This window comes from Vicugna pacos, chromosome 13 (genome assembly GCF_048564905.1).
Source record: "Vicugna pacos chromosome 13, VicPac4, whole genome shotgun sequence".
Taxonomy (NCBI): domain Eukaryota; kingdom Metazoa; phylum Chordata; class Mammalia; order Artiodactyla; family Camelidae; genus Vicugna; species Vicugna pacos.
In genome coordinates this window covers 8,440,088-8,464,908 of record NC_132999.1, presented here as the reverse complement: position 1 = coordinate 8,464,908, position 24,821 = coordinate 8,440,088, and positions in this window count along the sequence as shown.

Genomic DNA, 24,821 nt, shown 5'->3' with positions numbered 1-24,821 from the left:
GTGGACATAAACTTTCAACTCCTTTGGGGAAATACCAAAGAGCATAACTGCTGAATCATGGCATTTAAGTTTTCAACCTTTACACCAATAAGCGCTTGTTCTAAACAGATGTTTAGCACAGCATGAGGTATACTTTGACTTGATATTTAGATTATATTCAGAAAATGCAAGTGTCTTGTATTTTTCAGTTTCCTAGATTTAATAAAATGTAGTGTACAAGGTGATGTATTCATCTTGTAAGTAAAGATGAACAGGCACCTAAAGTGTCTGAATTGATTATAATATTCTGAGAAGTCATTTTGATAGAAAGCAACCAACGAAAAAATGATGTGTATGTGTGTGTGTACGTGTGTGTGGAAATCCACGTATATTTATATGAAACTTTTAGCAACTTAGCAACTATTACCTTCTAAGGGAAGTGTTCACAACTGAAGCCTTAATTTTACTCTGAAATGCAACAATGGCAAAAAAAATTAAAAATCCTATTTTTTTTCCTTTTAAACAACAGAGAAGTTCATTGTTTATTCATCAATGTTTTAAATCTAAATTTAAATTTTAAGATAGGAAAAGGAACATCCTTTTGTTCACTGACTGGCAAATTCAGTTACAAACAATGCAGATTATAAACAGGCAAATGAACTGAGAAAGTGTGATATAGACACAAAAGATCTTGTCTTTCCAGTATATTATATTTGGAAAAAATAGTGAAACTTATTACAAATCTAGCACTTCAACCTTGTCCTACCCCGGCAATTCTTTTTTATTATTCATCACCAAGCTGAGGTAGAGCTGTAAGAAATGCATGCTTCTGGTTAGCCTTTAAAGACAAAAATGTCTGTCTAATAAATATGAGGTCCAGCTCTGGATCAATGAACTAGGAGCCAGGATTCCTGCAATTAATTCATGAATCTTTGACTGATTTTTCCATAGATCTGGGAAGAGCCACTTAAGCTCTTTATATCTTCACTTTGCAGTGTGAATAACAACACAGCATATGCCTCACTGGCCCCAGTAACACTTCAACTTTTTGCAAAAGCACTTTAAAAGGCTTTGATGAGAAGTACTATATTAAAGCAAATTATTACTGTCATTAGGCTGATTGTAAAACATTGTGAACAAAGGAAAACATGAGCCCACTGCAGACTAGATAAAGGATGCAGGAAATCATTAATGTAGTCAGATTTCCCAGGGCAAACAATTTCAGCTCTACAAGCAGTGGTCACTGACAGACATGACATCCCTACTTGAGTGCTTATCCACCGCTCACTATGTTGAATCTAACAGGCAATTTGGTTTCCTGCATGAAATAGAATAAAAAATTACCTTCTTTTCCTTCGTATTTTGTATTATAAGCAATTCATATTCAAACATCCTTCATGTTGCGGCTTCTAACCTCAGGAGAGGCAACAGGTTTTAAATCTTAAAATCTAGTATAATTTCAATATCAGCCCTCCCATTGGTTCAATAAGGACAATGTCATGTGTATTTTTAAAGATGTTTAGCCATTAATTGAAGTCAAGTTTTTTTCTAGCAAGATAATGTTCATTAATATGTCTTTTCTAATGAATTATTTAAATATAACTTTTGAGCCCCACTTCCTCTCTCCTGGCCATTAACTTAACTGGCAATATTTTTATGCTCCACAAATGAGGTCCTTATGCAAAATCAAGCTTAACTTTCCTCTGCCTTATTGAGAACATGTATTCCCACTTTCAAAGACTAAAAGCCATCAAGGATGTGTTGGCATTTTTTCCCCTTACAAGAAACCAGAAACCTCTTGCTTTTGCCAAGCACAGTCATTGATCAGAGGGTTCTCTTAAATTGACTTGTCATCAGAGAAAACCTCATTTTCTTTCTTCCTTCCTCTCTCTCTTCTCAATGAAGAGGTCGCTGATGGGAACAAGAATATATCACAAAAAAGAGTTTAGAATTTCTCCTTGGCCTTTTCAAAAAGCTACATCCAAGGCAAGTTCACAAAACATCACATTTCACCAAAGACACGGTGCCTTAAAACAGAAAAGCAAGAAAGTGCAGAGAATACCTATTACTGTTTTTCAGAAAAATACACTGTCTTTGAATGTGAGAAAAATTGTAAGAATGTATGTTTCATACATTATTGCAAGTTCACTATTCAGTGGTTTTATTTTCCTTCTAGCTTGGCTCTTTGTTCTGATCTGCAGGGTTCACCTCAGGTACTATGGGTGATCTGATCATATTAGACAGTATTCAGGAGACTCAGAATAGACCTGTGGTTGCCTGAAAAAAATCTTTAAAAAAAAAAAACCCAAAAACAAAACCTTAATTTGTTATGAGAGGATGAGAATTGATTTTGGAGGAGTAGATTTAAAAATTAAGGACATATTTTATTAAATGGGCCCAGGAGGAACCAAGAAATCTTCCCACCAATATGCACTGACAGCAATTCCACCCCTCCATGTGCTTCAGACCTGGGCTAGGTCTTCCCCCGAGGGACTTCTATTCTGTTCACTGTTATTTCCCCAGCACCTGCAGCAATGCCTGGCACAAAGTCACACAAATATTGTTTAATGAATGAATAAAAGGAGGATTCCTGCCCATCTCAGGTTTTTTCAAACGAGCAAAATGTGCTCTTAACCAGGTTGCTACTTAGTACTTACTACTGCAATGCACCGAGCATCTGAACAACAGTAACCAGTAATGCTCCTTAGGTCTTTCTTGGCTGTTGGTTTAATGGTATCATTCCTGCTGACGAATGATTTTTTTCATTATAAATGACTGTTTCAAAGTCCTACACCAAGTGTTTCTCTACCATCTACACCTTCTGTCTTTTTTGCTCTTTTAAAGTTTAATCTTGCCTGAGATTTTTTTTTTAACATACAGATTTTCTGCTTGTCCTCAGCCTTTCACATGTAAACTGGAATGTTTTCATTATTTGTTATTTATGATATCTCGGTTTGATATTTTATGGATGAAAGCCCCACTCTTCCCTGAAGACTATGTGGGCTAATTTTAAAATAATTTTCCCCTATGTCTACTCTAACATACCATAGCCTATAAGCTTTATACAGATACATGCTCATCCATTTGTTCAATCTTTCTTATTTGACTAGAGCCATTAGCTGGGAATAAATAAGAAGATCAGAGTAAAGAAAGTTAATAGAAAATAATGAAGACCTCTGAAGTTTCAACAGAAACGTCTAACTTTCTTTCATTTGTCTAATCAACTTAGCAGTTGAAAACTGATTCCTTGCTTGCCTACAAAGACAGAAGGAAAGGAAGATGACAGCTTACACTCTTTTCCCCATCAGAAGTGGGTGGGATGGGATAAATAGCAAATCATAAATATTCAGTGTTGTCATCAGAGAAAATAAAAAGAGGAAGCTTGTTGTTGAAGACCCAAATGATAGCAGATGGGTGATGAGGACTTTCTGGGCCTCAGTTTTCTCATTTACATTAGGAATAACGATAATGTCAGTACTATCATAATACAGAAAGCCAGCACGTATGAGTCCTTGAATTCTATCCTGTGATTTACCACTTTATAGATTGTAAGAGGTGCCTGACAGAGGACATATAACGCTATTTTTTGGTCTTTGGGGGAGGTTTTGGCCTTTATTCCTAAATTCCTGTTTGGCTTGACCACAGCACTTCTTTGCCCCTTTAAATTAAATCCTAGGTTAGAAACTTTAATTTAGAGCTACTGTACAAGTCAAAAGCACAGCTTGGGAATCAAAACTAGCAGGGCTGAAATCCAGGTACTGTCACTCTGTAATTGATTAATCTTAGACCTATCAATTTCAGAAACTATTTCCTCTTCAGCAAATTGAAGCTACAATAAATTTCACTGGATTGTTGAAACATTAAATATAACAGCATGCATGAAGTATTTATCAAAGTAATGCAACCAACTCCAACTATGTACACAGTGAAAGGGAAATTACTGTTTTAATCAAGTCATCTCTTCCTTGGCCTTTTCCCCCAACACCATGGGAGGAGACGGAATGAGGTGATTAAACGAGAACATTTCATGTGAAGGTGATTCACAAGTGAACAGAGGACTTAGCCAACCCAGTTTTATGTGTATTTCTTCGCTCCTCACCGTAAAACCTCCACCTAATTAAAGACTGGCTGGTTGTGTGTTACTGAAGACTTCTTTTCATCTTCGATTGCATCTTGAAGATGGAGGGGGATGAACGCACGTGTATTCCCAGGGTCGACTAGAAAAGCCACACTTTTTGGTTTTTGGTTTTTGTCTTGATAGCTTTTTTTTTTCTTTTTGGCATTATCTGCCACTGATGTAACTATTTTACAGATTTATTAGGTGTTCTTTCTCATTGCCTCCTACTTTTTCCAATATATTCCAAAGAAATAAGCAAGCCTAATGTAAAGCTTGGGCCTCCCCTAAATCAGGTAAGACTCTACATACACCTGGGATAAATAGTCAGTCCATGTCAGACTGAAATTAAATCGCTCCTACTTTTCAACTGGTTAATAAGTTAGTATATGGATGTGAGCTCTTTGTGCCGTAAAGCTTATAGAAAACACCTAACACTCACGATTTATTTAGCCACCTCTAAAGTAATAACTTCTAGGAGAACCTTTGCCGCTATGGCTACTATGAAAAGCCATGAAAATGGATTATCATGGAAAGAAGTAGACTATAAGGAGACTAGCCTTAGATTTGAAGCCACACAGAACTGGGTTTGAACTCTAGGCCTGTCTCCTACTTGCTATGTAATTAATCTTAAGCAAGTTATTCAAGCTGACAGAGACTTAACTTCCCCTTGTGTGAAGTGGCAGCAATACCTTCACTAGATGGTTGCTATGATTTAATAAGATAATACCCATAAAGCATAGGGTTTGGCACATAGTTAGTACTTAATGATATTATTTTTCTTACTTTCCACCTTTATCGTTAGATGTAATAATTATTACTTGTGAAACTGTCTTTTCTGTGAATGCTCTCAAAGACAAGGTACCAAACTTGGCGATTTAATGACTTAAATAAAAATCCTGCAAATTTGAAGTAGCCAAAATGACATAAGGTATCTAGAATTCAAACTAATTTTTGTGAATTCTGAGCAGGAGTCTGCACCTTCTAAGCTGTATTTCTCAGATGTACTCAAATAATTTTGAGCGGCATTAAGAGGGAAAACAAGGGAAAGAATTCAATTGATCTCTTATAGTCTCGCTCTAGTCTTGTCAATTTAGGTGAGAAAAAATAATTTCCACTTAAAAGGCATGATCAGTAACATAAGCTGCATCTGCATTAAGGCTCATTAATGACAGATTCTGCCAAGGCTTTGTAATCACTACAACTCATATATGTTTTCAGTCTTCTGAGGCCCATTAAATGTCATGTTTGAGTTTCTACAGCTAGACATTGACTCCACTGATAAAGCCACCCTGAGATTTATCTCAGCATTCATTTCCAAAAACTTATCCAATAAACATTTCCTGCATGTCTAATAACTGTAATAAAGTCTACCATCACTTGTAATCAAGTATCAGTTGAACAGATAGAAAATGAGACTTTTCTTATCATTGTGATCAATATTTAATAAAAACAAATAATAATTTCTTTTTACTCAAAATAAATATCTCTAACATGAGTTTCTCTCAAAAACTCATCAAAATCTCAAAGACGAGATTATTAGAAATGTGAACAGTTCTTTCAAACACACATAACAAAATATTTATTTGTAGTATCAAGGATTGGCAAAGTTGTCTACATAGGTTTATGAAATCTATCAAACCATATTTCAAATGTTTCCTGTTCATAAAACTTTAAGTTTGCCCAAGTACTTCATTGCTTACTTTCATATTTGTATTTACACAAGTTTAATGCATATGTGTTTGATTCATTTACAATTAAAGTATTTGAATGTTGCTTTTAAAATTCTTATTTTGTTCTTAGGTCGTGTCTTTCTTTGTACGAGCTCAAAACACTCTATAAATGTGAATCAACATTTTCACAATACCCGTATGAAGGAGATGGCAAAAAGTTCTGTGAATTTCACTGATGTCATTTTTCTAGAGACCAAGAAAATCAGAACACACAAAACCTCAGAGTCTCAGAGTACTAGGCCCTGAGAGGAACTTGTAACGTAATGAGGTAAGCCAATTTCACTCTGGTTTTCCTTTGTTATTATCAAAATGACTTTCTCAAAATGGTACGCAACTGATTAGAGAAACTACCCTATGTTTACCTTGGGGTAAGAGAATCTAATTTCTATTGTCTTCTCTCTGCTTCACTGTTGATAGTCATGACTACTAATCCTTCTCTCCCAACTTTCCACACATTAGGAAGTAGACAGTAATCATGCTCCTTTTTAAATATCTTCCAGAAGTATGCTCTTAAAAAATTTGGGGAAAAATTAAGCTGAATAGGGTATTCAGTGACTAACTCCTCAAATATAAATAAAAATCAACACCAGTGAAAACAACAAAACAGGACCTTTTATACTTCCTAACCCAATAACTACCATGTGCTAGAAATTTTTTATAAGTATTTATCAATTGCACTAAATTTATTAGACTGCACAATACTCCAGACCCTCCAATGTGTCTTTGACACATAAACTGATAATTAATGTTTCTTGTATTAACAGAATTGAAATGGTTATTGCACACTGAGTGTTAGGTGGATAATTTTTGTTAAATGAGCAGGATCTAGAGTTTTTCACTTTAAAGGAGATTAAAGATTGGTTCCTAAATAACATGGTCTCCTGTGGGAAAAAAATAGAACTTACATGATTTTTCTATATTTAAATTTGACTTAAGAAAATACACTCTTGAGAACAAAAGAAATCTGCGTCATGTGAGTTAACAGTTATGATTATCAAGTAAAGAAAGGGATGGACAATCAGAGACTTAGTGCCCAGAGAATATTTCATTGTTCACAGGAGAGAAATAATACAAACAGCCATTCATAAAATCCAAAGCTATGGCTACACTGAAATCTGATAATCTTCACAAATAAAAATAATGCTCTAGAATCAAACATAATGTTTGATCAGAAGCTAAATTTTCTGGACCTCGAAATTAGATTATCAACAAATTGGCTAAGGGATATTGGATGACATCCAACCATCATCTGCATACTCTGCTGCGATTTCTTGACTTAGTCTCAAATTATCCCTTTTCTTGTTAGGAGGAAATGTGAAATTTATCCTATGAAGATTTATTTTTTGTATCCTGTTCTGCAGCCTATAATTCTTAATTGCTACAAAAATATCTTTTGACCAGATTTCTGTTCTGATTTTCCTTATCTACAATCTTTCCTTTATATGCATGTACGAGCTCTACAATATACACATTTTTACATATGAAATAAGGTAAAACTACTATGTATAAGGAAAGAATACCAATTGGACACTTAACATCATCTATTTCTCATTAAATTTCCTATAACATAACTATTTTTGTTATAGTATTTTTTATAAAGAAACTTTTAATAAAGAAACAAGCTTAGAATATTAAGCAACTTGACATGGTAACACATCTTAAAAGTACTAAAACCTGGATTCAAATCCCAAATTGCTTAATATTAGAAGGCATAATATTAAATATGTATGGCTGAAACCCAACTTATCACTGCTGATGAATGTGCAAGAAAGAAAAATTAAGTAACTATTTGATTTTTATTTGATTAGCCTAAAAAGGAAATAATTAACTTCCCATGAGGTTAAACAAATTATCTAAGAAAAAAAAGATGGTGAATTCAAAATAATAAACTAAGATTGAAAATTTTTCCATTAGAAAATTTACTTTAAGAAAAAACTATTCTTAAAAAAATGTAATTGGACACTCATCAAAATACCATCAAGGTTATTAGAAGCCATTGTTACGATGAAATAAGATAAAAACTAATTTTGCTAAATGGAATCAACAAGGTCTTTAAACACAATTATATTTAAACCATAATAGGAGCACCGAGCTGTTTTATGAGGCAATAATCTGGTTCCCGCGTGGATAAACTATAAGGCTGAAGGCTGGTTAGAGTTTTGCAATAAGAGAACTGGATTACTGCCTCATAAAATTGTTCGGCAATTTTCTCACTGTGATTATTCTACAAGTCTTTGAGAATTCACTTTTAAATAAATGTCAGTATGCTAGTAAGCACTCATATAAAAAAAACTGACAAAGAAACAAAGTGATAAAGGTATACAGCATCTTTTATAAATAATAAATAAGAGTAATTTCTTATAATGCGATAAGGTAAAAATTCTCAGCTTTCAAGATTTTTCTTGATTTTTCAAAAGACCTTTTTACTTTCCAGTGTGTCTAGTCACCAGTCTCCACAGGCAGACAATAAAGAGGCCTTCTTTTGTGTTTATAATGAAATCATCTTCTACACGTGGATCCAATATTCATAAAATTCCCATTAGAAAAGATAGGTACTCCTGATTACATTTCTATTCAGTTTATTGTTTTTACAGGAACATGTTGGTTAACCCCTGTCCTGTTTTTTCACTTACAAATATTCACTTGATAATCATCTTTGGTTGCCATTTCTGCAGTATATTTCCGAGCACAGAAATATGACTTGGCTTAAGAACTGAATGTACATTATTTGACATAGGTCAATGGCCTTTACTATATTTCACTGTCTAATGGAATTTTCTATGTATACAGATAAAAGTAATATAAAGCAATGAATCTATATAAGTAAGGCTTTTTTTTTCCCCAGAATTATTCACTTAATTCTCACAAAATATACCCCTTCATACTGAGGTATCTCCAAGTTTATCAAACCATGGCCAAGACGTCATGATAAAAGTCAGGTCCATACGTGGCTCTTCTTGATTCAGAGAACTAAAAACTAAAATAGATGAATAACCTGCCCTCTACATATTCAGTATACAATGATGAAATAGGGACAAGCTTAAAAAAGTAAATGAAAAAGGAGGAGAAAATGGGAGGCACACAAAAATACCTAGTTCATAGCAACTCAGTAATCTTGTTCAGTAAATATTGCCATATCCCCCTACTCTGGAGTAGGGAATGCTTCTTAACGAGGCCTAGTCCCCCAGGGGTATAGGTCTCCATTCTGTTCTCTTTGCAGCCTCCCTTATCATCATCCTTCCTTGGCCATATCTGTATAGGCCAAGGCAGAATATGTCCTTCCTGGCAATAGCAATAGAGTTTTCCTAGTCTGTTTTCTCCCTGGTCAAAGTTGATGGAAGGGTAGATGTCTTTTTCAGTCTTCAAAAGTCACAGTCTCTTTTAATTCAAAATGATAATAGAGCTCCGTTAAAATTTTATTTTATATATATATTTTAAAATATATTTGATCCTAAGTAGCTTCATACACCATAACCCACATCCCATTTTTTGAAATACCTTTTAAAATGTACTTCAAAGCAACCACCTTGCACTAGCAACATTCTATCATGAAACCTTTGTCCAACACTCTAAATTAATTAGATTTCCTACCTTCTAGATTATCCAAGGCAGTAGTTTTAAACTCCACATATCTCACCACATCTAACAAAGTTTGCCAATTCTTCAACTTCTTACAACGGTTGCATCACTGTCACTCCTACCAAAAGCCAATGCCATGTATTTTTAGTTGTCATTATATTAGCAACCCAGTCTAGTAATGAGTTTTGAGTTCATATTTCTGCTGCAATTGTGCTACATAAAATAAATCCCCAAATATCAGGGACTTTCAACAATTATCTTTTATAGTTTCTTGATAAGGATGCAGGTAGCCTCTGGAATTATGGCATTCTTAGAAAGAAGATGTACAGGAGTCTAAGCCAAATATTACAAGTGTTTTGGCTGCCTTTGTTGTGTCCACTGCAAAAGCCAGTCACATGGCTAGGGATGCACAGTCCACCTACCTGACTGGGGAGTAAGTGCAAGGCCCCAAGGTAAAGAGTGTAAATGTGTAAAGCTACGAACCAGAAGAGAGTGAAAAATCAAAACACATATTTTGGAAGAAATTGACAAATCTACATTCACGACAGAAGAAACATCTGACCAGAATAAAAAATTAGGTTGAAACATGTAAGAATACTGAACATTTAAAAACATAATTAACTTGGTTTATGCCAAATAGCTAAAGAGTACACAAATTTTTTTTCCCAAACACAAGTTATAAAAATAAATTTAACCGTGCTGCAGGAAAATCTCTCAGTAAATTTTAAAACCTAGAAATCACAGAGGCTGCATTCTTTGAACAATATGAATATAACAGATGTTGACAAAAAGGGAAAGGATGTAAAATAACAATTGAATACATTTGAAAACCAAAAAATAACTACCTAAATAACTCTTAGATCAAAGGAAAAATGGCAATGGAAATTATTCTCTATTTAGAAATTACTGAAAATGAGAAGACTCATATCAAAATCCATCACTGAAACCAGAACGTTCCTCAGAGGCAACTACGTAGTCATAAATGCATTGTTTAGGAAACAAAGACTGAAAATATCAAAATAAGCTTTTACTACAAGAAGTTATAACAAGAACAGCCAAATTAACCCAAATAAATAGAAGGAAGGAATTAATGAAGACAGAAGGTAGAATGTATCAGGGAGCAAAAGTGGTATTAATCATAAAATTAAAGCTATATTATAAGCTGCTTAATACATATAAATTTGAAAAATCCAAATTAAGTGGAAATTTACCAGGAAAATGTAAATTCACTAAAATGGACTCAAATATATTAAACACTCATTAAGAGCATAGGAAAAAAGCAAAGATTTTCGATGCATGCTTCAAAGATATACTAACACCAACACTGGATTTTTAAAATATTACAAATAAAAATTACAGATAAACCTCAAATATAATCATGCAAATAAAGGTTTAAATATTAGAATACTGACTACAGTAATAGTATACTAAAAGAATTCTGAATCATGACCAAGCATAATTTATCTCAGAACATACAAGGGAGGGCTTAAAATGTAAAGTTTTGATTCAGAGTTTAAATGTGTAACATACTATACCCTTTTAAATATATGCTTTTTTAAAAAGGGTTGGTCAATTAAACCTCAGTGAAGTGGGGTTTTAATGCACTGATAAATTAAAAAATTCATTTAAAACTAAAAACTACAAACACATGACTTTTCTTTAGACACAGATGTGTGTATGCACACATGTACATGCACACACACACACACACACACACACACCCCTACAGGATAATAGAAGAAAATTTACTTTCAAAGGAAATTTTGTAGAATATGAAGTCACATTAGGAAGAATATATCATTAAAGACATTCTTACAAACTGAGGAACAACACAGGTATGCCTGTTACAGCTACTATCCTAAAAGCATTATTAAAAAGATTTAATTCAAAGTAGAAACAAAAGTATGAAACAGATAGAATTTAATCTAATAAAACTGCGTAAGACCAAATGAAGAAATCTATAAAACCTAAATAAAAAGAGAACCATATATATTGAGAAGAGAAGACATGATTTTGAAAGAAAACAGATTATTGAAATAGTTTACAAATTCAGTTCCATCCTAGAGGGAACTCTATACAAACATCTTCCATGTTTGACAAGCCGATGATAAAATTATCGGGAGTATGAAACAGTGAGACCAAGAAAACCATTTAAAAAGAAGGATGAGAGGAAGGCCTTACTCTATTAAGTAACTTACTATAAAGCAACTTCAGTACCGGTGAACAGAGCAGAACGGAAGAGAGGGGAAAGTACCACCGAATTTAGAAATCATAAAGTTGCCATTTTGAAAATCACCTGTAGTGACCATGAGTATCCCCTTTTGAAGTATACAGAAAACCTTCCTCAGAAGTATTCAAACTAAATGTATAAAAATCAAACTCAAACTTATATGCTTCATATAAAAATTAATACGATATCTTGGTAGAGAAGATCTTAAAAGAGATGAAAAGATTCACAGATGTCAGTACTGAATATTTGAATACTGCTGTTATGACCACAGACATGTTGTTGAAAAGTTAAAAGTGAATGAAGAGAATGTGGATAAATATTTTCTCTATATAGCTCTACCTCTCTACTCTTCATAAAAAGGCAAATTCAACAATATTTTTCATCAGACTTAGAGAATATAAAAAGTTTGCTAATATCCAGTGTTGGCAAAAGGTGAGGGGAAATGAGTTCTGTCATGTAGTTTTAGTTAAAATGGGCTTTCCACTGAGGGCAATCGAGTTGTAATTGCTGAATTCAGGAATGTCTCCTCTAGTTTCTATTATAAACAATCACATGTTTCTGCAAAGAGACACATTAAAAAAAATACGTTCACTGCAGCACTGATTGCCAGGACAAAGAATGAGAAACAAGGCAAATGTCTATCATTTGGAGAATGTTTAAATAAATAAAGGTACATCAATAAATAAATAGTATGTGCCCATTAAAATTAATGAGATAGATCTATAAATACTAACCTTGAAACATGCCTTTGATATTTTGCTAACTGTAGAAAGCAAGCAAGAGTATGACCCATTTCTTCACAATGAAATACGTGGAGGTACGTATGTACTGCACGTGTGTGTGTGTGTATTTAGGAGGGCGTGTAAATCCTTAGCACGGTGACATCAGAGTACCAGAGGGAGTTTCCTTTATTAACATGATTCTGTTAAAATCGAATTTTATTTCCAGCACTCCTTAACTACAAAGATAAGGGATTATTTTAAAACTCTAAATTTATACTCGGCCTGGATCTATAAGAGCAACCACAGAGGTTATTTTTCACATGAGTATTACATTTTTCATTCACAGTAGAAATTGAATTATTCTTAAAAATATTTTTATCTAAAGATCTAGCACAGATATAAATGTGTTAAGTTTTATCTCCTTTTATCAATTAAAACAAAGCCTCCTTTTTACTGTAGCAGAGGCAGAAGGCAGAAATTTCTTTCCCATGTTCTTTAGAAACTTCAGATGTAATATAATGAAAATCTACAGTGGGTTTTACTTGAAATCTGATCAACAGTATTAGCAATACTAATGATAACCTATGAGGCTGAGACACCAATTAAGTAAATAGCTTACTTAGAGCCCTTCTAAGAAATGATCATTTTGATATATTTACCAGATCATTCAGTTACCAAGGAAATACGTCAAACTATTTTAGGAAAGTTTTTCCCTACAATATAATTATGGCTGCCTCAAAGTCAGGGCCTCAGAACTTGTCCATTAAAAGACTGATTATTTTATGTAATCATTTTTTCTTGAATTATAAAAGACATGGCTCTTTACATGACTTTCTTTTTGGTCTCTTAAGACACCATTCCTTGTTGAAGACCCATGTTTCTACAAATGAAAAGCCCTCAGGATGTTTCTGTGTAACTTCAGTGTTTTCTGTCACATTAACAATCTACCTTAGAGCCTGAGAGGAGAAGGTCTATGTACGGTATTTAAAACTGTTCAGTTTTTCAAAGAAGTGAGAAGGAAACTTACAAGAATAATGAATAGAATTTGACTCAAAAGTCTTGCTAATATTATGCTATTATTGTTTGTAGAACAAACAGAATTGGGGAAACTGAGTTTGAGGTTGTCCCACAGCTGCTGTCATAATATAACTTTCTCTGTAGGTGGAGCCTGACAGGTTGGCCTGCACATGACTAACCCAAACATGGAAACTTCGTACCATAGTGAGGACCTCCCTCACCCTGGAACCCAGTTCTTGCACTGAGGGCAGGTGTCCCTCAGAAATCACAAATCTTTCCTTCTGAGCCTGAATCACATCTCAGACCCCTCCTGAACACCAATAGTTCAGGTAATTCTCTACAGATTTTTGGAGCTCACATTTCAAATGAAGTATACTGGCCATTTCTCTCCTACATAAACATTTAATTTTAACCATTTTTGTCTGCTCATTTTTTTCTCTAGGACAATCAGACATACCCCTAATATATCTTTACTCCTTTTTTCTACCTTTAAAATGTTTTCTTTCTACACTGTGTTCATTCAGAGTCTCACAATGTTTCAAGGCCAAACTCCTGTCTCACTTTTTTCATGAAGCTTCTCAGAGGATGGCACATTGGGCCACTGTGACCACTGACTCCTCTGAAGGCCTCCTTCAGTATTTCTCACACATAGGAGGGAGCTGACCTCATCAAGAACTCTTCCAATTCTTTAACTTATGAATACCACTATCACAGGGAATATGTTACATAAAACAGAATAAAGAGTTATTAACAATCATGACACTAGGTTTTTAATGTTTCTAAGTACAGGCTAAAGACATTAGTGAAGCTGATTATTTTTTCTAGCTAAAAAGAAGTTCCTTTTAATTTCTTTTTTCAGGAGTAATACACTGGAACATGATTTCAAAAACTACTCATGAGAATTAAAAAGTGCAGATGACATTTCAGAACTTCATTTGAAAAATATCACTTGTAGACATAGAAAAATACATGCTATATTCCCATGGGATTTAACATTCAAATCAAATTAGAAAATGTTACTTCATAAATTTTATAATAAAATCTTTTCAGCTTCTTGCCAGTGAGCAATATCCTCTTAATTCTCCTAGTTTGGAGCATGAAGGCTAGAAGTTTACTTTCATTGGTGAAGACCTATTTATTCTTAATTCTCCCCATAAAATATATCAGCATGTACACTGCAAAGACATTATACTGTCAACTACTCTAGTGGAGAACAGAAATGGACTTTATTGCAAGAAGACTGTAAAAATGGGGAGGGGGATGACTTAAATGTAAGGAACTTGCACACTTCGCATATTGAAATACTCTTTAATGGATTTAAGTGCTGTTTAAGAAAATGCTAGTAATTCACTATTTTGATGTTAAGTATTGATAATGTAATATATTCAATTTAGGATACTATGTGTAACATCAATATAGAGGATTGTGCAGCAGGGGAAAGTGTTCATCTTTGTCACAGAGGACAGTCTTAGTGTCAAAGAAAAAAATGTTTTCGAAGTTTAAAGTTGAACTCTCATTCAAACAGAAAATAAATACATGCCAAAGACTTATTCAACTAATGAATGAAGGAACCACAAGATGGTAAAGCCAATTCGATGTGTATTTAAGATACAGATGTATATAACTAACGAGGCGAAATGTCATACTAAAATAAGTTTGCTAAATTAAATGCGTTAATGTCCTACAGGGCAACACAACAGTAAAAATAAGTATCTACTTCTATACATGGTTGAGGTCATTCGTGTTTCTATTGAACAAAACCCACAAGTCAGCATAAAATGTAACAAAATCTAGCTTCTAATCAACAGAACATCAAACCAAGGCACAATCTTTTATGAAATAAACTAATCATTGGAAAGCTCTGGTTAGACAGTTTTCTCATATGACACTGAAAGATATGCAGTCATGCTATGCCTTACTTAACATTTTGGCCCCTTTTCTTAACACTAAAGAACATCGCTTTTGTAAGCACTTCACTTCTTCCTTACACTTCTAGCATTTTCAACTCACTTTCCATTGAAACAATCCCAATCTCTCCTCCTTCCTCCACACACAGAAAGCTCTTGTTTTTGTTTTCAGCATCTTATGAGAATTATTCCACACAGGGAAGAACAACGTACAAAGAAACTATGTGGCATTATGGATGCTTGACTGCTCTCAACAAAATTACAATATACTACATGTTTTAGATCTTCAGGATTACTTGTAAATAGTACAAAGAAAGTCTTAAGTCATAGATTACGGGATAGGATAGGCCATACTGCTTTGTGAGGCACTGCCCCTTTGTTTCCCCTAATTTTTAAAATAATTTAGTAAAGATGTAATTTATTAAATATGATATGGTTGAATTTGCAGGCAATACCTCTTTCAGGATATAGACCTAAAGTGGAAGAGGCCACTGCATCCCTTAACGTGTCTACGTAAACAGACAAGTCAAACCAATTTTCTATTGATTTGTACTTCTAATCTCCCATGTGCCCCCTCACTAAGTATGAGTAAATTTTGCAAGGGGGAAAGTACCACTCACTTTCATGTTTTCTTATTTGCTTCAAGCAGGCAGCTTACTCCGTCAACGAGGAGCACTGAGTAACGTAATGCAGGCTGGGCCCTGTCTAAGGCTCTCTTCCTGGCAGATGAAGGGATGCTGAAATCCAAATTTCCCTCTCCAAGACTAGGACACATGGGGTTTCATACCTCTGCAGGGAATACCTCATTAAAAATTCACATAAAGACAACTTTTAGATGAACTATGGTAGCCATTAATCTGTGATCCACCTTGTCAAAGCAGTGGCAGCCTCAGTCTACCTCTGAGTCAGAAGGCAAAAACCTAACTGAAAAGGTTTCTGGATTTCCTACGTGCCTATGTATTAGCCATACACGTATACATTCGACACAGCTGTTTTCAGAAAGACTAAATCCGATAACTAAGGATGGGACAGGGTGTGGACTGGAGACTCAGAAATTAGATGCTCCCAACATTTAAGAATGAAATTAACAGCTAACACTTATTAAGAACATACTGTGTCCCAGAACTAAAATACATTCTGCATACGAATCACTTCAATATTTTGCTGAATAACAGATTCTACATATGCCGAAACCGCCTTTGGCTTTGCGTGACTGAATGAATTGATCAGAAATTCAAAAATTATACCACATAATCATCTGGAAGCAAACCGCAGAACCTAGACTTCAAATCTTCATCCCTCATAACATTTTGGAAGAGTTTTTATTTTTAATTTCCACTAAAGAATCTCCGCACGGAACTTGTTAAGACTGTATCCCAGCTGCTGCTCTTTCTTCCCAGTGTGACCCCAAACAAGGACTGTTTCACATGGTTTTGGGTTTCGGAGTGGAAGTTCAGCACAGCTGTGATATCAAATGAAGCACCACCTGGCCTGATCACCGTAACAATATGTCCTCTGTCCTGCGCAGCTAACAGATGGATTGGGTATCAGCCTGATGTCATAATCTGTTAAGTTTGTAACATGGAGCATTACCCACACATTTAGGATTCATCTCATCCCCTCTGATGGCATGTTGTAGCCTAAATGGAGAGATGACACTATCATTATATGCCACTATCACTAGTCATATGGGATCTTAGTTTGCATTACTTAAGGATAATTATATGGTGCTTTAATTCATTTGGTGAACTGTCACTCCACTACTGAAATACTTATGTGGAATTTTAACAAATACTATGACATTCATAAAGCAGATTACTAGTCTTCAACCTTTATTTCATTCTTTTTTTTTAAATTCAATTTCTAAATATCGACTTTCTTAAATGTGTGCTGCTGAGTTTCTCTTTGGAGTATTAAATTGAATCTCTAATTGTGCAGTTAAAGTGATTTTATACTTGCATCTAGGCTCTCTTATCAAGAATGTGAAAATGTAAAAGTTATCAGTAACATAATGCATCTGTAACATCTACCGTGAACATGTAAAAGAATGATATGATTACCGATAATTAATTCATCAAGGATTAACTGTCTCTTACATGCAAGGCACAGTGATACGCAATGGGAATGCAGAGATAAACATAAAATTATTCCAGCCTTCTAGGTGCTTTCAGTCTTCTCTAATCCACCCCTTTCCTACACTACTCTTGGAAGAACTCATCACTGGAACCATGCAAATAGCAGTTCTTCAAGTAAAGTAGATCCTACTTCTTGAGACCAATGGCCATCACCAACCCCTCTCTCATTGTTAGTTACCTCTCTATACAGATGCTAGAGAAAAGCACCATGTCATCATGTCATTCTCCCTTGCCCCTAGGGCCAGCCAGCAATATGTAAACAGAAATCCAGTAGAAATAATAGTTGGAGTATGCTGGGGAGCTCTAAGAAAGACTTCATTTTTCTCATAAAAGAGAGAAGAATCTATTACCATACCCAGTTTCCCTTCTTCCATCTTCGAACATAGTCATGATGCTGGGAGTTGCAGCAGCATGAGACAATCAAATAATTAAGATTGGTAAGGTATAGGATAGAAGGCACCAGGGATGATGCCTAAGTTTCAGAAGCCTTGACTAACTTGGTTTTATTTTTGTTTTTGTTTTTTTTTTCATTGATTTGCATGTGCAACATCATTTGGATATCACTGAGATGGAACAGGCATTAATATTCCCATTTTAGAGATTTGGAATCAAAATATTCAAAAGAGATCAAAGAATTTACTCAAAAATCCCTTGGCTATCTGACTGTCAACTGGTGCTAAAATCTAAGTTTTCTGATCATAACTCAAATGAACACTTTTCTGATTACCTAAATTGTAAAGCACTAGAATTAGTCATTAATGGTAGATGTGCTTCTATGAGCAATGTGGCTTTGTGAATCCCCCGAATCTCCATGAATTCAAAACGGATGTTCATAGATAACAGGAATGAATAGGAAAAAAAAAACAGAAAAAAAATCATAGATAACGGGAATGAAAAAAAAAAGATACAAACCTCAGAGTAGACTGTAGAGAATGAGTATAAGTTCATGTTCAGGTAAAATTTTTTAAATTTTAAGAATTCTTATACTTTATCCATTTGATTTCATGACCACTGTTCAAATATTTGTTTCTTTCATGTATTCACTTACTGACAAATATTAACCTCCTAATTACATCAGGAGCTATTTTAGGTCATGGGTTTAGAAAAATGAGTACAACATTGGTCCATATGTCTGTTTTTGTACCAATACCATTCTGTCTTGATTACTGTAGCTCTATACTATTGTCTGAAGTCTGGGAGAGTTATTTCTCCAGTCTCTTTCTTTTTCTTCAGTAATGCTTTGGCAATTCTAGGTCTTTTGTGGTTCCATATAAATTTTATTATGATTTGTTCTAGTTCTGTGAATAATGTCCTGGGTAATTTGATAGAGACTGCATTAAATCTGTAGATTGCCTTGGGCAATATGACAATTTTAACAATATTGAGTCTTCCAATGCAGGAGCATGGGATGTCTTCCCATTTTTTTTAAATCTTCTATAATTTCCTTCATCAATGTTTTATAGTTTTCCATGTATAAGTTTTTCACCTCCTTGGTTAGATTTATTCCTAGGTATTTTATTACTTTGGGTGCTATTTTAAAGGGGATTGTTTCTTTACTTTCTTTTTCTGTTGGTTACTGTAAAGAAATGCAACTGATTTTTGTACATTAATCTTGTAACCTGCTACCTTGCTGAATTCTTCTATTAGTTCTAGTAGTTTTTGTGTGGACCTTTTAGGGTTTTCTATATATAGTAACATGTTGTCGGCATATAGTGACAATTTTACCTCTTCTTTCCCAATTTGGATCCCTTTTATTTCTCTCTCTTGCCTAACTGCTGTGGCTAGGACTTCCAAGACTATGTTGAATAGGAGTGGTGACAGTGGGCAGCCTTGTCTTGTCCCAGATTTTAGTGGGAAGCTTTTGAGTTTTTCACCATTGAGTACTATGCTAGCTGTAGGTTTGTCATATATAGCTTTTATGATGTTGAGATACGTTCCCTCTATACCCACTTTGGTGAGAGTTTTTATCATAAATGGGTGTTAAATTTTCTCAAAAGCTTTTTCTGCATCTATTGAGATGATCATGTGGTTTTCGTCCTTTCTCTTGTTGAGGTGATGTATTATATTGATTGATTTGTGAATGTTGAGCCACCTTTGTGTCCCTTGGATGAACTCCACTTGATCATGATATATAATCTTTTTATGTGCTGTTGGATTCTATTTGCTAATATTTTGGTAAGTATTTTTGCATCTATGTTCATCAGTGATATTGATCTGTAATTCTCTTTTTTGGTAGCATCTTTTCTAGAATAGAGAGCCCAGAAATGAACCCACAAACTTTTGGTCAACTAATCTTCCACAGAGGAGGCAATAGACAATGGAATAAAGACAGTCTCTTCAGCAAATGGTGTTGGGAAAACTGGACAGCAGCATGTAAAGCAATGAAGCTAGAACACTCCCTTACACCATACACAAAAATCAACTCAAAATGGATCAAAGACTTAAACATAAGACAAGATACAATAAACCTCTTAGAAGAAAACATAGGCAAAACATTATCTCACATACATCTCAAAAATGTTCTCCTACAGCAGTCTACCCAAGCAATACAAATAAAAGCAAGAATAAACAAATGGGACCTAATGAAACTTACAAGCTTCTGCACAGCAAAGGAAACCATAAACAAAACAAAACGACAACCTGAGGAATGGGAGAAAATTTTTGCAAACGATGAAACTGACAAAGGCTTGATCTCCAGAATATATAAGCAGCTCATACGACTTAATAAGAAACAACCACACAACCCAATCCAAAAATGGGCAAAAGATCTAAACAAGCAATTCTCCAAGGAAGACATACAAATGATCAATAGGCACATGAAAAAATGCTCAATATCACTAATTATCAGAGAAATGTAAATCAAAACTATGATGAGGTATCACCTCACACCAGCCAGAATGGCCATCATTCAAAAGTCCACAAACGACAAATACTGGAGAGGCTGTGGAGAGAGGGGAACCCTCCTACACTGCTGGTGGGAATGCAGGTTGGTACAGCCACTGTGGAAAACAGTATGGAGATTCCTCAAAAGACTAGGAATAGACTTACCATATGACCCAGGAATCCCACTCCTGGGCATATATCCAGAAGGAACCCTACTTCAGGATGACACCTGCACCCCAATGTTCATAGCAGCACTATTTACAATAGCCAAGACATGGAAACAGCCTAAATGTTCATCAACAGAAGACTGGATAAAGAAGAAGTGGTATATTTATACAATGGAATACTATTCAGCCATAAAAATTGACAACATAACGCCATTTGCAGCAACATGGATGCTCCTGGAGAATGTCATTCCAAGTGAAGTAAGCCAGAAAGAGAAAGAAAAATACCATATGAGATCACTCATATGTGGAATCTAAAAAAAAAAAAAAAAAGAACATAAATACAAAACAGAAACAGACTCATAGACATAGAATACAAACTTGTGTTTGCCAAGGGGGAGGAGGGTAGGAAGGGACAGACTGGGAATTAGAAATTTGTAGATAGTGACAGGCATATGCAGAATAGATAAACAAGATTATACTGTATAGCACAGGGAAATATATACAAGGTCTTGTGGTAGCTCACAGAGAAAAAGAATGTGACAGTGACTATGTATATGTTCATGTATAACTGAAAAATTGCGCTCTACACTGGAAATTGACAGAACATTGTAAACTGAGTATAACTCAATAAAAAAAAGTTTAAAAAAATGAGTAAGGCAGACCTCTAGAAACTGATAGTTTAGCTGAACAACACAAAATCAATTTGAAATTATGTTTCAATTCTGCAATACCTCCTTAAGTAATTGGAATTTTTCAAGTGAGATGGAAAGCTTCAGGGGAAAAACTAGGAATCAACAATATTTTAGCAAGCACATGAATTTTACTGCTCATAAATAAATGTAGAAGAAAAAAAGGTATTTGTTGTCTACATGGAATGACCAGAAAATGCAATGAAAGTCTCCTCTCCAAAGGGAGAGGTTAGAACTCAGAGTAGTTTGTATTTTGCTGAACTGGATATAATATGAAGGGGAAAATTATCTCTACTATATCCTCTGAGGCACATAAAGTCAAAGAGGGGAAATAACTAATTATTCATAATAGCCAATTAATCATAATCTGGGAAAAATAATCATAAGAAATAGGCCAAACCATTTCAATGTTTGTATTGCTCAAGTTTGGAGAGCAAGGGAAAAGAGTTGCCAGACTTTATCAATTGCTCTAATATAGCATGAAAGTACTAAAATACACTTGAATTCAATATAGAAGAAAACCAAAAAGCACAGAAAGTTGACAAGGAAAGGGGATAATAAGATGCACGACTTTTAGCAAGTGGGATAGAAGGAGATCAAGAGTTCTAGTGAAATTATTGGAATTTTACTTTTAAAAGGAATACATTAAATCTTTGTAAATATCTGTATGCATCATATTTGATTATAAATCTTTACCTGTGTTTACATTTTTTCATGTGACATTTGCTTTTTCTGACTCAACAAGGAGAAATACAAATATCTTATTTATCAATTCAATAAAAATCTGAAAAGATTTTAATATTTTCCTCAATAATTTGGAGAACGCATGTAATGGATTCATAAGCACCCTCCTTTTATGGTCCAACATATTAATACTGTAGAGATTTGCTCTGCCTTATTTTCAGGCATTTCAAAAGTATTACAGTTCAGTTTATTATATTAAGTGTCTCTCTTCTATAAAGCAGTTTCTACAGAATTTACTTTACAAAAATATCAGTAACTTAAGATTTATTTGCTAAAGGGATTTGCTATTTACCTAACACTTTAATTTTAACTATCTTTCATTACGTTACCCACAGTAGAGAAAGCAGATCTTCAAAAATGAATTTTGCCACATACACAGAGCAAATATTTTTTAATTAACTTTTTGAGAGGCTTAACACTTGTTACTACTCTAATAGGCTAACAATGTCTTAATTCTCAGGTGTAATTCTAGAAAATTTGAACTTTAGTATTGAATTCAACTTTTTGTTACTGAGAAATAATGCAAAATATTATCATGTAAAATATTTGATAAAGTCCCCCATGGAAAACAGTAAAGAAATGCAAATTTTAATCAATATATACTTTAACTTTGACATTACTTACTGTACAATAAATAATAAATGTTTTATACATGAGAAAGACTCAGGTTTTAATTACAGGTTAGTTTCACATTAAAGATTCTACAATGTGTACTTCGGATTTCTTCAGACAACCCTACAAATGTTATATGCTTACTGTTAAATAGTTGTTATCTATAAATTAACCACAAAACTTAAAAATTTGAATGGTATTGTATTTTCACTGCACTTATCATTTGCATGCTCCTCCCCAACACTCTCCCCCCAAAAAGATGAATACAGCATGCTTAGTTTCAACATTACTCTTCCAACTAGTCTATATTTTATCCATACCCAGCTAATTGTTACTTCCTAAAAACTACCTGCTCTTTAAGGTAACTTTGCCCTATATAAGTTGTTTCTTCTTTCTAGCATCCTTCTTCTATCCTTTATACATAGGAAACTTATTTTTCAAGTTTAAATTCAAGCATTCTTTCCTGTAAGAAATCTTCTGTTCCTGGTTTGCCCCGGCAAAAGTTAGCTCCTCATCCTCTGTTCTGTATTTTCCGCTAACAGAATATTTTAACTCTATGAGTACTTAACTGAAATATGTACATAGGTATCCTTATTTGTTCAAATCTTCCTTTTATGTCCCCAATCAAGTTTGAAAGGCTTCATCACGCAGTTTCACGCTTCTGAATAAAGTTATTCCTAGGTTTAGGATAATTGCTGTATCTGCAGAAAATGATCTCTTTTTCTATTCTAACTAGCAATAATTGTCTCTATATGGAATAATTAATGATTTTTGCACATTTCCTTTTTAACTAGATAACTTACTGAATTATCTAACAAATTTTTCAATTGATTCTTAGGTACTTTCTCAGAGAAATAATCAAATAATAAATAATATATTGCTACCTCTGTTCTAATATTTTAACTTCTTTAACATTTCCTCATCTAATTGCATTTGTGAGTATTTTGCAGCAATTTTTAGATGTCAGATATGTCATTCTACTTCTGATTTTGATGGGAGTATTTCTATTGTTTTACCAATAGAGAACGGCTGTTGATTTTAAATAGATATTATTCTGTGCTGAATATTATTGCATGCTCTTTCAACGTATATCAAGATAATTTTCTCTTTGAATCTATTAATAAAGGGAACTTTGCGCTACCATTTTTATTTAGATTAGAAAATGATTAAAATAAAATGGAATTTATTTGTATTCTTCAAAACAATTTAATATAATGGAAATAACATTTGGAAAACATTGAACTGATATAACTTTTATTTTCCCCAAAACCTTCTTTTCCAACTGTTATTATTCAGGTCATGACGCTTACTGCCCAAGAAGAGGAGAAAAGTTTCAAAAGTTATAGGCAGAAAAGTTCCCACCATCCAACATACAGGAAAAGAAAGGAGACAGATTCTTACAATAACGAGTTCTCTGAGGGGAGGAGGAGGCAGAGAAAAGCAAAGTATGGGGCACACATCAGGTAGGAGGTTATTATCCCTCTGTCTCCCACCCTTTGTTTTGAAAGGCAGAAAATTGAGATGGTTCATACTTGGACATGCTTATAGGAAATTCTCAGTGGTCTGTTTCTCAAAGTATCATCTAGAGAAATTTTCCAATCAACATGGTGTCCTTAAAACATAGTTGAGAAATGAAAGAGTTCCTTTTACGTGGTTAGAATAAATGGCAGTCTCACAGTCTTTGATTCTCCAAGTAGGTTCTGACACTATAGCTAAGACACAAACTAAGAGGCTATAAATTTACTGAGCAGAGCTACAGACCGGATGACTTAAGGTTGGAGCAAGAAGGCAGGAACGTTGTGCCCAAAATTGGTGATGGTAGAGAGGGCCACCAGAGCCCTTCAAAAAGCTAGGTAGCATCAGCACCTTCAAGTACATGTTCCAGACACTTATGCACCTACATTCTTCTCCCAATTGTAAAAATGCAATGTGTGTATACATATGTATATATACAGCTTATGAAAGAGGAGATTTTAGCTATCTCTTAAAACTTTTGGATTCCATTCCCTACCCATGCTACATCTAAATTTTCTTTGGATAACTTAATTTATGTAGATATGTATATTTTATTATTACCATCATCAGGTTCTTATCTCTTAATAAACATTTTTATATTCATATTTGATTTCACAATCATTCTGATTATAGTTATTTAGGTACTGAATCCATTTATTACTGGATACATTTCTCAAAGCCTTTTCTTTTAACTACATCTTCCCTATATGTGAAGTCAGACAACTGAATCTCTTCTCTAAATTTTTATCAAAAATTATTTTAAAAGATTGTGGAATATAAATTCCCTAAGTCCTT